Below are 14,179 nucleotides of genomic sequence, written 5' to 3'. Positions count from 1 at the left end.
TGCCAGCATTGCCCTGCATTATAAGAATGATCTCGAGGAATATCTCTACCCTGATGCACAGGGGCAGCACCCAAATTATCATTACTGTCACTGCTATACAATTCCCTTGTGTTTCCCTGTGGATCAGTAAGTCGACGCATATTCGCGAACCGATCTGCTGACCCAGTCTCCAGCCCTTTTCCATATCGCGCTCTCAAATATTCATCTGCTTCCCTTATTGACCACATCCCATCTTCTACACATTGCTTTGCCCATGTTTGTATTTGCTCCTTTTTTATTCGGAGCTCCTCAGGAGTGAGGTCCAATTCCGCCCCTCCTGTTCCTGTTTTCCCCGTTTTTCACATTCCCTGCCAATTGCCTCCAACCCATCCTTAATTGTATCTGACGCCTTTTTATATGCTATTACCCGCGAAGTTTTACTTGTACCGCCATCTAGCCGCTTCATTGCTTTTAACACTTCTTGCATCTGAGTCTTCTGCCGTTTCAGTAAGTCCTTTAAGCTCTTCTCTCCTGGAAGTCAGGGTGATTCTGTGGTGGTCCATCCTGGTGCTCCATCAAGTCCTCCGGCAGAGGCACGTCAGCTGGATTAACTTGTCCTGGCTTGTTGAAACTTACTGGTTGCTGCCTTTCATCGTCAGAAGCAGGCAATGGCTCAAAGGGTGCAGAGGGTATAAGCGACTCGCCGCCTCCCCAAAACTCCAAGTCTGATACGGGGCATACCAGCGCATTGACTTTTCAGAGTTCTCAGAAGAGGGGCAGCTCGCGGCGGGTGGGGGGACGGCACACACTTCCGGCTCACTCCCCTGAGACTTCCTCCATCACCTGCCTGATCTCCCGCCACGGCCCGGCGAGGTCGCAAGCCTCGCGGCTCCCCCTTGTGACAACCTCCCATAGTTCAGTCCCTATGTCCTCCCATGTACCGGGAGAAAAAAACTCGTCTGTCGATCGGACACACCCCTTCAACTGGGCGAATAAGAAGAGACGCTCCACCGCGTCTTTTTCCAAGTATCTTCCTGTTCATGCAGCCAGCTGCAGAATACTTATCATTATTGCTTTTTCTTCCGCGGATGCCACATTTGGTGCCCTTAACAAATAGATATGAGGCCCTGGACCCAGAAAATCAGGCAGAGAACAGCCAAGAAGATCTGCCCTTGAGAGCCTCCTGGATGGACCTCATCTACAAAAAGAATTACAACTGCAGCTATAAGGAAAAAACAAATAAGGGTGGTTGTAGTTGGCGACTCCCTTCTGAGGGGAACAGAGGGCCCTATATGTTGCCCAGACCCATCCCACAGGGTGGTATCCTGTCCTGTATCAAAAATAGCGTGGTCAGCAGGACAAGGGCAGTGATCCTTCCCCTGTACTCTGCATTGGTGAGGCCACACCTGGAGTATTGTGTTCAGTTCTGGGCCCCTCAGTTCAGGAAAGTTATTGAAGTGCTGGAGCGGGTCCAGAGAAGAGCAACAAGACTGGTGAAGGGACTTGAGCACAAGACATATGGGGAGAGGCTGAGGGAGCTGGGATTGTTTAGTCTGGAGAAGAGGAGGCTTAGAGGTGACCTCATCACTCTCTAGAACTACTTGAAGGGAAGTTCTAGCCAGGTGGGGATTGGTCTCTTCTCCCAGGCAGTCAGCAATAGGACAAGAGGGCATGGGCTTAAACTCTGCCAGGGGAAATTTAGGCTGGATATTAGAAAGAAATTCTTTACAGAGAGAGTGGTCAGGAATTGGAATGGCCTGCCCAGGGAGGTGGTGGACTCACCGTCCCTGGAGGTTTTTAAACTGAGATTGGACATGGCACTTAGTGCCATGATCTAGTAAATGGACTGAAGTTGGACCAAGGGTTGGACTTGATGATCTCTGAGGTCTTTTCCAACCCAGTCAATTCTGTGATTATGTGATTCCCATGCTGCCTGATTCCCCGTAGGTCTACTTTCCGCTTTTCTTCGAGCATCCGGCTTATCTTCGCTGGCCCGGTGGCCCTCTTGTGTCTTCACTTCCGGTGATCTTCGATACGAAGTATTGCATCGGGGTCACCAAAATGTTGCTTTCCATGTGAGAGACGGAACCTGACACACCAATATGATGTTCACAGAGTTCAACTTTATTGTCTGACCGGGCTAGCTTTATACCAAAAGCTGCCCTGTCCACGCGCCTTGCAACAATGTGATTGGTTACAACACGTGCTATACAGTAACGTGATAGGTTGCATGCACTGTCCACGCGCCCTGCATGCGCGTGTCAGCGATTGCTCATTGGTTGTTACCTTCTTATAGAGTTCCTTTTGTTTCTTTTGTCTCTGACTTCACCTTCCAGCCAGGCTGGTGACAACCCCATCTCCCCAGGGGGGGTTCTGCCACTACAAAACACAGCATAACCAGTTGGTCAAAAGAGATGATTATCCCTCTGTATTCAGCATTGGTGCAGCCTCACCTTGAATACTGTGTGCAGTTCTATTCTATATTCTATTCTAAGTATATTTATACTCAAAAATACACAAAAATGGTAAAGTACCTACTTCCTGTCCCCACAACAGAAGACATTAATTAATTGATAGGCAATTATGGCCACACATTTGTCAGATATTTCAGCATCATATGTCATAAAGTACTTCTTTGGACCATGTCAACACCTCAACTAAGATGGGAATAAAGATTGATTACAGAACCATGTATATTTAAGAACATAAAGGACTAGCTCGCATAGTATAGTACAAGGGGGAGAAGGGGGAATGGAACGGACCAACTACCACCAGCCTGGCAGGATTTCAGTTAGCTTTTTAACTTTTATTAACAAGCATATAATATTATTTGGCAAAACACTGGATACAAGCATCACTATCGTAAAATCAAAACATTAAGCAATAATCCCAAAAGGCTTCTTTAGACCAAAACTAGCCACCAATAGTACAAAAATCACACTGGAAACAGCATAGAAACAGTATAAAAAAGTAATGTCTCAAGTGAAACCAAGTCAAAAAATATGGCCTTACATTGTGATAATTTCAGTTTCTTTATTATACCACATATCGATGATAAAGGTTTAGTGATTGTACTGGTTTATTGTCCTTTAACCTTAATGTTTTTTTCAGAAAAAAGAATAAAATATTTTTGTCCAATTAAATTACTTGGATAAAAGAACTTTATTAAACCAATGCTTTTTAACTTAAAAGATACAGAAACACCAGTCCATCCTTCAAAAAGTAGGATTCCATCTTGCAGACACACATTTAAGCAATTTTGTCCAAATGAATGATTCCACTGCTTTCAGTTAAACCACCTAAGTTAGTAATAAAGTTGCCATTGTAAGAGTTTGCAGAATTGTCCTTTTAGCCCCTATCTTGCAATCTGACCTCAGCAGATCATGGTGGCTTCAAAAGATTTCAAGAAGCCTTGAGGATCCACTCAAGTGGCTCGAACAACAACAGAGTTTTAAATTTGCGTATAGGCATATCAAACTCCATTGTAAAAATATGACTGTTGGCTTCCCACAAAAGACAGGTTCCTAGACAGTGTCTGTACATGATGACAGATTTTGATGAAAACAGACATTAAATTATTTTTCCATGCTCTCTTTGTACCTTTAAAACAGACAGAAGTCAATACCTCTCAATTATAGTTAAGTGAATCTTATGCAAAGATTCTAGAATGTATGGCATTTTTTCTTGTTATTAACTTCAGGCAGAAAAACTGAAGCATAGATTGTATTAACATCTCTGGTGAAATGTCCAAACTGAATCAATTACCTGAGGAAATGCAGAAATTAGATTTTTCTGTAAAATTCAACCTTATGTACTAAACACATTTCTTAAGTACCACTGAGAAAACACATTTATGAAGATTAATGTGTTATCATACAGACTAGTTGACTCTTTCCGATTATACTTAACTCAGTGGTAAGATTCCTATACCCTGTTTCCCTGAAAATAAGACCTACCCCGAAAATAAGCCCTTGCATGATTTTTCAGGATTTTTGAGGATGCTCGAAATATAAGCCCTACTCAAAAAAATAAGCCCTAGTTACAGTTCATTTAAAAAGTCAATTTAAATAGTGTCCAGGCAGCTGTATGTGTAAAAAAGTAATAAGTTCTGGAGCAAAAACTAATATAAGATCCTATCTTATTTTTTGGGAAACAAGGTAATTGAAAAATAGGCTAGCTGTATAGTTCCATTTACCATTCAGTACGAAAAAGTGAATCTCCTAAGACTAATTATGCCATTATAACAACAATAGAGCCAAATACACTTTCAAAGGTTCAGTCTATTGAAAAAAATCAGTATAATCATAAATGTAGCCTCATTTTTGCAGTCCCACATTCTCAGAGGTGACAATGTTGTGTATATTATTGCACAACCAATAAAAATAAATATTCTCAGGTTAGATGGCACGCAAAGATACCAGACATAACAACGGCACAAAACAATTTCAGATAGGTTGCATCTTTTGCATATTACTTCTACAATTCATATTGAAGTTTCTTGCTAGATCATCCATTTTAAAATATTGCCAATGGGTAGTTCTTCCACTTAAAGATCTTGCAAACCCATACAATTCCAAACTTCATTCTTAAAAAAACAACAAACCACAAATGAAAATCCCAAGTAAAACCCCACTGAATGTATTTATGAAAATCCCTATGTTGCTTTTCAATCTAGAAGTAGATACTAAATTTACAGTTTAAACATATGTCTTATAAATGCATGTTTCTGACCATTTGCACAAAAGAATAAGCAAAGCTCTTTAGCCATACATAGCAAAGACATACAAATAAAGGCCATTCAAACCTAATAGAACAGGAAGAAGCTGTAAAAACTTTTTACAGTTTTATATGCCTGCAAATAAAGCTGGACCTTTGAAACTAAAAAGTACTCTAATGATAAAATAAACCAGAATGCTTAATACAATAAATAATTTTTATAAAGTTAATTTTTCCAAGCTCCCAAATCTTATTTAAATGTAATATTATATATTTTTCTGTGAATTACCTATTTTTAATGAAAACTATCTAGTGAGACTCTGAGCCTGGAATAATTTAGTCTCATTGCTGCTGAGAATAATGCTACAAGATAGCTTTTTACTGCAATTATTTACCAGTGTAAGAGGCTGTAAAAATCACTTCACAGTAATGTTATCTTAATTAAGATCAAAATAAATTAATCATGATCTCATCAGTATTGAAAAAATATCTATACTGAGCCCAACTTTCAGATTTAAAAGTTAAAAAAAAAAAAGAGAGAGAAAGAAGTCAGTACTGTTTTAGCCAATATAATCATGACATTAAATCAAGTGTTTCTAAAGCTTCAAAGAAGTAAAACACAACTTTGACTCCAAGGCTTGCCTCTGACTTGAATTCAGTTCTAGTCTATCCAGTCTTTCCATAAGGCTAGAAAGCAAACAAATAGTGCAGACACCATCCCACCCCTCCCCATGGGAAATAGTTTTTGTAATGAAGATATCTATTGTGACATGATGTGAACAATAGGGTTCTGGTTGTTTTTTGGTGTTTTTTTTTTTTTTTTTATTATGAGCAGTCACCAGCTATAAGTGTTACACTGGTTACAGGTACATACCTATATAAACAGATTTGAATATATTGATATAGCACCGTAACAAATTTGAGTGATTCCAAAGGTAGTTACAAACTTGCAAACATATATTCTATACTATAGAGTGTTAGAGAAAGATTTAGAACCAAATGGCAGAGAGCTTTATGAATTTATGTTTGTAACTACTAACCTCTTTCAGTTATAGAGCTACACAGGGAAACACTAAAATCCCGATAAACTTCAACAGCACTGCATCAACATCTGATCTTGCAATAAGGTTCCACACTGTACACATACTGAAGTAGACCAATCACAAATATATTTATTAAACCTTTAGACTGTAGCTGAACAATGAATTAGGCATTTACATGGTCTCTGGGCTTGAGCTCTGTGTCTGTCTCAGGTACATTAGAGGTTCATGGAGGATGGGTGCTTATAACCGTATTTGCAGTCTTTGGAAGCCTCACCAACTGGAACTAGTCCCTGATTTACACTGGGAAGTATACAATGATAGCTCCAGAAAGGCCTATTATGTTAACTTACATATACATCCAAATCATCTGCATTCACTGTTCTGTGAAAAACTACCAAAAATAGAGACTAATTAGATCTCATCCTCTTCTGTAACTTCTGTTAATGCTAAAACCAGATAAAAGCTAAATTGTAGGTAAGCGAGTCCAGAAACAGTACAGCAAAAACAGAGCAAACTTCTAATTCCATCGCATACACATTAAATAAGTCAGGGGTGTCAAACTCATTTTCACTGGGGATCATGTAGGAGTAGTTACATTTATACAGTCCTAAAATTACATTCGGTCCTTTGAAGGCAACCGCGAGACTGACACGGTCCCCAGTGAAAATGAGTTTGACACCCCTGCTCTAAGCCTTGACATAAAGAAGTCATGTCTAACCCAGGTGTTCAAATGTATTGGTCTCACATCATCATTTTCAAAGATGGCTCTACTCCATTGGCCTTACTGTGGCTCTCTTGACCATCCCCATAGTTCAATACACTTTTTCTTTGCATTTCTTTTAGTTTCTTCACCATTTACCACCTTTGGCCATAAACGAAAACAAGGGCCCCATTTCCTAAGACAAACAAGAGAACTTAGATCTTCCCTCTGGCAACAGCAGAACTACAAAAAGAATAACTGAAAAGTTCAATTAAGAAAAGCATGGAAGATGCACAGAGCAATGTAGCTATTGGAAAACTCAAGAAGAGGCAGTAGGATTTAGAAAACTTGAATAAGCCTCTTATGAGATCAACCTGCTATTATCAAGTAATGTTAAGCAATGCTTTCTTGCAAAGTAGGGGAGCACAGCTGGAAGAAGCAGGACAGTGCTAACAGGCATACTGATTTTCCTAGCCATTGACATTTTATGGAATAGTGTGTTTGATATAACTGCCATTTTCAGCTGACAGGAAAACTCAGTTGAAGGCTGCCAATAATACTACTTATATTCTTTTCAGTTACTTAAGACTCCATGTCGGATACATTCACATCCATGCTATATATAATGCTATGCAGCATACAGCTTGCAGAAGTCACTTTCAACTACTATCACATTTTTATGAAGCTGAATATTTAAAAAAGCCTTTCAATTGGTGTAGTCAACACTGCTACTGCTAAGCACTACAGAAAGTGGATTCTCTAAGGTGTGCACATCTGTACACAGACACACATCCAGATAGGGTACTTTGCATCTCTCAGGGCTTGACACAAACAAAATTATCAGTTAAGGCCAGATAGTGCCCCTGTAATCTAATCTGACCTCAAAGATAAATAGTAATTGAGCTACAAACAGCTATGGTTTCATATAGAAAACAGTAAAAGAAACACAGAATTGGTTTGTAATTACCTGAAGAATTTTTAGCTAGTGAAATGGAAACTTGTGCAACATCAACAAAAGGTGCCATAATTTTAACAGCTAATGAAATAGCAAATACTCCCTAAATTAAGATTTTATTTTTGCAAGCTCCAATGACATATTTGCTTTAAAACAATTTCACAAGTTCAGCACTTATTAGTATTTCTTATGATCAGATGTAATTTATGCCATGGCAAAATATTAAGGCATATTAAAAAAATCAAGTGGACTAATTTCAAATCAACATGCAAAGGGAGGATATTAAAACACTACTGAAATACAAAATAAAGAACAAACACTGTGCAAAACTAATGAAGTAATTGGATCTCCAGGTTTTTAGAAAGTTTTTAATGCAGCATAATAAATATCAACAGTCACTGTATCATTAGGTATGTTGAATGCTCTGTAGAATGGCTTCATTAAAGCTGACATAACTGGGTATACTATATAAAACAAGAACACCTCAGAAAAACATACTGAAACAAGCTGTAAAGTTAAAAGTCAAAAATATAAGTAAATATAGTAATTTGGCATTAAAAGCAAAGTTTAAATCTCTCCCACACCATTTTAACTTATTTTTGTGTAACTACAAATAGATGAATCAGACTGACTTCCATGGAACTGTGAAGTGTTTTCACTACCTGTAAACTCAGTGCTAGTAGAATCGTGTTGAGTTGCGATTTATTTCATTTGTACAAAAATAAATATATATATATTTTTGTCCAAAAATCCATGCAGCACATCCCTAGAAATATTCAGAAGGACAGTCTGCTATAGAAGCACTACGATCTTCCAAAATTATTCTGCTGGTTCATGTCACATGAGAATTAAGTGCTGCACTAAGGTGCCAGATGACAGTCTCTGCAAAAAAACTGTCCAGAAGGAAAATACAGTTCTCCTACAGCAAATCCATTTTGGGTCTGTAATGTAGCAGTAGAGGTGCTTTCTGTAAGACAGAATCATCAGACATGTTAAGGGGTAAAACCAAAAAGAATTCATATACTTTAAAAATAAGACTTATCTGTTTAACAAATTAAAGCTTAGAGAGACTATCAGAGTAGCTATATTCGAAAATTTCACCAAGATACCCCACCTACAGAGCCCCTGCCAAGAGAATCCTTCTACTTTTGTTTCAGCAATTGATCTTAATTGCATCTGACGCCTTTTTATATGCTATTACCCGCGAAGTTTTACTGTTACCGCCATCTAGTCGCTTCATTGCTTTTAAGACTTCTTGCATCTGAGTCTTCTGCCGTTTCAGTAAGTCCTTCAGGCTCTGCACACGGCTCTCCTTCTGGAAGTCAGGGCGATCCTGCGGTGCTCCGTCCCGGTGCTCCATCGGGTCTTCCGGCAAAGGCACGTCGGCTGGTTTAACTTGTCCTGGCTTGTTGAAACTTGCTGATTGCTGCCATTCGTCATCGGAGGCAGGCAATGGCTCAAAGGGTGCAGAGCGTATAATTTGCTCTCCGCCCCAGAACTCCAGATCTGATACGGGACATACCAGCGGTGTTGATTTTTCGGAGTTCTCGGAGGGTGGGCAGCTCGCGGCGGGCGGCTCCGGGGGGACGGCACACAGCTCCGGCTCCTCTGAGACTTCCTGCATCAGCTGCCTGACCTCCCGCCACGGTCCGGCGAGATCGCAAGCCTCACGGCTCCCCCTTGTGACCACTTCCCATAGTTCAATCCCTATGTCCTCCCACGTACCGAGAGAAAAAAATTCGTCCGTCGATCGGACACACCCCTTCCGCTGGGCGAATAGTAAAAGACGCTCCACCGCGTCTTTTTCCAAAAATCTTCCTATTCGTGCAGCCAGCTGCAGAATACTTTTCACTCTTATTTTTTCTTCCGTGGATGCCACGTTTCCCATGCCACCTGATTCCTCGTAGGCCTACTTTCCGCTATTCTTCGAGCACACGGCTAATCCTCACCGTCCAGGTGGCTTTTCCTCGCGTCTTCACTTCCCACGATCTTCTTCGATACGAAGTATCACCTCGGGGTCACCAAAATGTTGCTTTTTCCATGTGAGAGATGGAACCTGACACACCAATGTGATGTTCACAGAGTTCACTTTATTGTCGGACCGGGCTAGCTTTATAGCAAAGCTGCCCTGTCCACGCACCTTGCAACAATGTGATTTTAAGTCGTGCTATACAGTAACGTGATAGGCTGCATGTACTGTCCACGCGCTCTGCACGCATGTGTCCGGCGATTGCTCATTCATTGTTACCTTCTAATGGGGCTCCTTTTGTTTCTTTTGTCTCTGGCTTCACCTCTCAGCCAGGCTGGCGACAACCCCATCCCCCCGGGGCGGGGGGGTGGGAGCCGTGCCGCTACAAACCACCCCCTTTGTAATATACCCCAGGATGCCATTGGCCTTCCTGGCCACAAGGGCCCAGTGCTGGCTCATGGTCATCCTGCTGTCCACCAGGACCCCCAGGTCCCTTTCCCCTACACTGCTCTCTAATAGGTCATTCCCCAACTTATACTGGAACCTGGGGTTGTTCCTGTCCAGACATAAGACTCTAAGTCCCTGCATATGACAACTCCACAGTTCACACCATGTGTCTGAGGCCATTGTCCAGTCTCTTCTTGTATACTGTCAGGCTTGGGGCTGTGACACCTCCCTGGGGAGCTTGTTCCAGTGCTCCACCACCCTCTGGGTGATGAGCCTTTTCCTAATGTCTACTCTAAACCACCCCCTGGCACATCCTCCTGCCATTCCCTCTAGTTCTGTCAGTGGTCACTAAAGAGAAGAGTTAAGCACCTACCCTTCCTCCTCCCCTTGTGAGGAAGCTGTAGACTGCAATGAGGTCTCCTCTTCTCCAGGCTGAACAAATCAAGTGACTTTAGCTGCTTCTCATACAGCTTCCTCTTCAAACTCTTCACCAACTTTGTAGTCTTCTTCTGGACGCTCTCTAGTAGCTTAATATCTTTTTTATACTGTGGCACCCAGAACTGCACACAGTACTCCTGGCGAGGCCACACCAGTGCAGAGTAGAGCGGGACAATCACTTCCCTCAATCGGCCGGCAGTGCTGTGCTTGATGCACCCCAGGACACGGTTGGCCCTCTTGGCTGCCAGAGCACACTATTGGCTCCTGTTCAACTTGGTGTCGACCAGAACTCCCAGATCCCTCTCTGCAGAGCTGCTTTCCAGCATCTTGTCCCCCAGTCTGTTTGTACAGCCAGGGTTACCATGTCCCAGATGCAAAATCCAGCACTTAAGAGAGAATGACCTCCCTTGACCTGCTGACCACGCTTCTTTTCATGCACCCCAGGATATGATCGGCTCTCTGGGCTGCAGGCGTACACTGCCAACTCATGTCCAGTTTTTCGTCCACCAAGTCCATCTCCGTAGGGCTGCTCTCAATCCATTAATCTCCTGGCCTGTAACGATGTTGGGGATTACCCCGACCCATGTGCAGGACCTGGCACTTGGCCTTGTTGAATCTCATGAGTTTCACAATAGGCCCACTCCTGAAGTCTGTCAAGGTCTCTCTTGATGGCATCCCATCCTTCTAGTGAATCAACTGCACTGCTTAGCTAGGTGTCATCTGCAAACTTGATGAGGGTGTACACAATCCCATTGTCTGTGTCACTGATGAAGTTATTAAACAGTATTGGTCCCAGTACAGACACTCGAGGGACACCACTCATTACTGGTTTCCACTTGGACATTATTCCATTAACTGAAATGCTTTGGATGTGGCCATCCAGTCAATTCCTTATGCATCTATGTAACGGAGGCACCCCAAAAGTCAGTTTTAGGTGGACAACAAGTTCCAAACCAGACTTTATTCTAGCCGGAAAAGTGTAGGAAATAAACTGACTAGAAACAAGGTTTATTCAATTATTTAGCACTCTGACAATGTAAAATACAGGTTTGGATATCAGTTGAGGAAATTATTGGGGTACGACAACATAAGAATAATGAGGATCCACAGTGTGCATGCATATACTCACAAGAAACAAAACTAGAGGACTCTTTCACTCAGGGGTACCCAGAAGAAACAGTCACTTGCCTGGGTTAGGCAAGGACTCACTCAAGGATATATCCAGCAGAGGAAAATAACCACTCACCATAGGAAGAGGTGAGGCGCTCTCAATCCCAGGAAGTTTCCTTAGATGGTGTCCCAGTCTAAGGGGAGGGCTCCAGTTCACAGACCCGCTGCTCCAAGAAGACCACTCAAACGGGGTCTTTGGTGGGGACCCCATTTTATAGCCTGGTCAGATCTGGCTGTGGTCACTACGTTTAGTCCAGAAGCTTCTCAGCATTTCTGGGCACCTCCTTTGTTGAGGACCTTGTCAATCGACTGAGGTTCCCACCCCTCCTGCCCCCCCAGCTGGGTGGAGGTGAAGTTGCCCTGCCCCCAGGTATGGGGATGGGGAGGATGTGACTGTCAGCACCATCCTAGGTGTGTACATGGGGACAGGCACAGTGGGGCACAAAATGTGCTAAAGAGCCATTAACTGTCCTATTGAAGGCTCCGGATCTCGAATCTGTCAGGGGGATGTGCAACTGCCACAATCTAACAGTCCATCCATCAAACCAATATCTCTCCAGTTTTGAGGCAAGAATGTTGTAGGGGACCACATCAAAGGCCTTACAGAATTCCAGGTAGATGATGTCCACTGATGCAGTCCCTCTATTGTAGAAGGCCACTATATTAGTCAGGCATGATTTGCCCTTGCTGAAGCCATGTTGGCTGTCTCTAATCACCTCCCTGCCTTCTATACGTTTCAACATGTCTTCCAGGAGGATCTGTTTCATGATTTTACCAGGCACAGAGGTGAGGCTGACTGGTCAGTAGTTCCCAGGGTCCTCATTTTTCCCCTTTTTAAAAATGGATGTGATATTTCCCTTTTTCCAGTCACTGGGGTCTTCACCTGACTGCCATGACTTTTCAAATATGATGGAGAGTGCCTTGGCAACTGCATCAATCAATTCCCTCAGGACCCCAGGGTGCATCTCGTTGAGTTCCACAGACTAGCATATGTTCAGGTTCCTCAGGTGGTCTCAAACCTGATCTTCTCCTATGAAGGGAAATTCTTCATTCCCCCAGTCCATGCCTTGAAGTTTAGGGGTTTGAGAGATGTGGGAAGAGAGATTACCATTTGCTCTCCTAAGATTCTTCACCTGGCTCATATCCCTCAGGACTGTGAATCTCACCAGGGCATGATCACTGCAGCCCAGGCTGCTATCAGTCTTGACCTCTCTGATTAGTTCATCTGTGTTGATGAGCAAGAGGTTCAGTAACCCTTCTCCTCTGGTTGGGCTTTCTATCATGGGGATTAAGAAATTATCCTCAACGCACTCCAGGAGTCTTCTGGACTGTTTATACCTTCCTGTGCTGCTTTTCCAGCATATGTTAGGGTGATTGAAGTCCCTCAACAGGATCAGGGCCAGTGAGCATGAGGATTCCTGTAGTTGAAGTAAGAATGCTTCATCAACAGGCTCCCCTTGGTTGGGCAGCCTGTAGTTGGTTGGGCAGCCTGTAGTAAACACCAACCACAAGATGTCCTTTGTTGGCTTGGCCCCTAATTTTTACCCATAAGCTCTCAGTCTGTTCTACGCTATTTTTCAAATACAGCTCTGTACAGTCAGTCCATATTTTTTTTTTTTTTTACATAGAGGGAAACCTCCCTATATCTCCTTCCTTGCCTGTCCCTTCTGAACAGTTTGTAGTCATCAATGACAGCACTCCAGTCATGTGATTCATCCCACCATGTTTCAGCATCAGTGATTAGATCATAACTTTCTAGTTGCACAGTGGCTTTCAACTCCTCCTCTTTGTTACCCATGCTGTGTGCATTGGTATAGAGGCACTTCAGTTAGGCTACCTACCTTGTCACCTTTTCAGAGGAACATGCCCTAATTCCTTTGAGGCATTTCACAGATATTTCCCTGTTGGTTCCTAATACACCAGCAACCCCTGGCTCCTGTCTGGTGCTCAAAACTCTATCCTCCTCCACCACTAAATCTCGTTTAAAGCTTTCCTTGTAAGTCTGGCCAGCTTGTTGGTGAAGACCTTCTTGCCCCACTTGGTCAGGTGAATGTCATGAGCTCCTAATAGACCCAGCTTCTCAAAGATACATCTATGGTCATAGAAGCCAAAACCTTGAGTACGGCACCAGCCACACAGCCAGGCATTCACCTGTTCAGTTCTTCTCCTCTTTCCTGAACCCCTTCCTCTGACTGGGAGGATAGAGAACACACCTGTGTTCCAGATCCTTTTAACATTGCTCTGAGTTACATATAGTCTCTTTTGATGGTTCTAAGTTTCCTTGTCACAGTATCATTGGACCCTATGTGGAATAGTAGGAGCAGATGATAATCTGTAGGATTCATCAGGCTGGGAAGCCTCTCAGTGACATAATGAATGTGAGCTCCTGGTAGGCAGCAAACTTCTCTAGAGAAATTGTCTGGATGGCAAATGGGTGCTTTGGTGCATCTCGGTAAGGAGTCTTCAATTATAATACTAATATTTAATGTGCTTTTCTGGTGGCACTGGTTCTAATGTGGTTGGGTGGTTGGATCAACTTTGGTTGGCTTTTTCTTGTCCATTACTCATGTGGTGTTTGTTCTCCAAACCCAGAGTGTTGTCTCTGTTATGCAAGGACACTTTAGGGGAAGGTTCTTCCTTCTGCCGCAAGCAGAGACGAGTCCAGTCTCCTTCATTTTGTGAGTTTCTTGTGTCAGCTCAAGGCTGGATTCAGGCTCACCTTCCCCTTTCACAACCTTAAGGCTGGACTGTCACTCAGCCTG

At 42.7% G+C, this 14,179-nt stretch overlaps 1 protein-coding gene across 5 annotated transcripts in view; it reads left to right on the top strand.

Annotated features, from left to right (window-relative positions):
• The window catches only part of LOC136114637 (polycomb group RING finger protein 3), a 117,219-nt gene that overhangs the window by 50,697 nt on the left and 52,343 nt on the right, over positions 1-14,179 (top strand). The window lies entirely within an intron of this gene.

This window comes from Patagioenas fasciata, chromosome W (assembly GCF_037038585.1).
Source record: "Patagioenas fasciata isolate bPatFas1 chromosome W, bPatFas1.hap1, whole genome shotgun sequence".
Classification (NCBI taxonomy): domain Eukaryota; kingdom Metazoa; phylum Chordata; class Aves; order Columbiformes; family Columbidae; genus Patagioenas; species Patagioenas fasciata.
The sequence above is the reverse complement of the archived record's forward strand: the minus strand, read 5'-3'. Positions and strand labels throughout refer to the sequence as shown.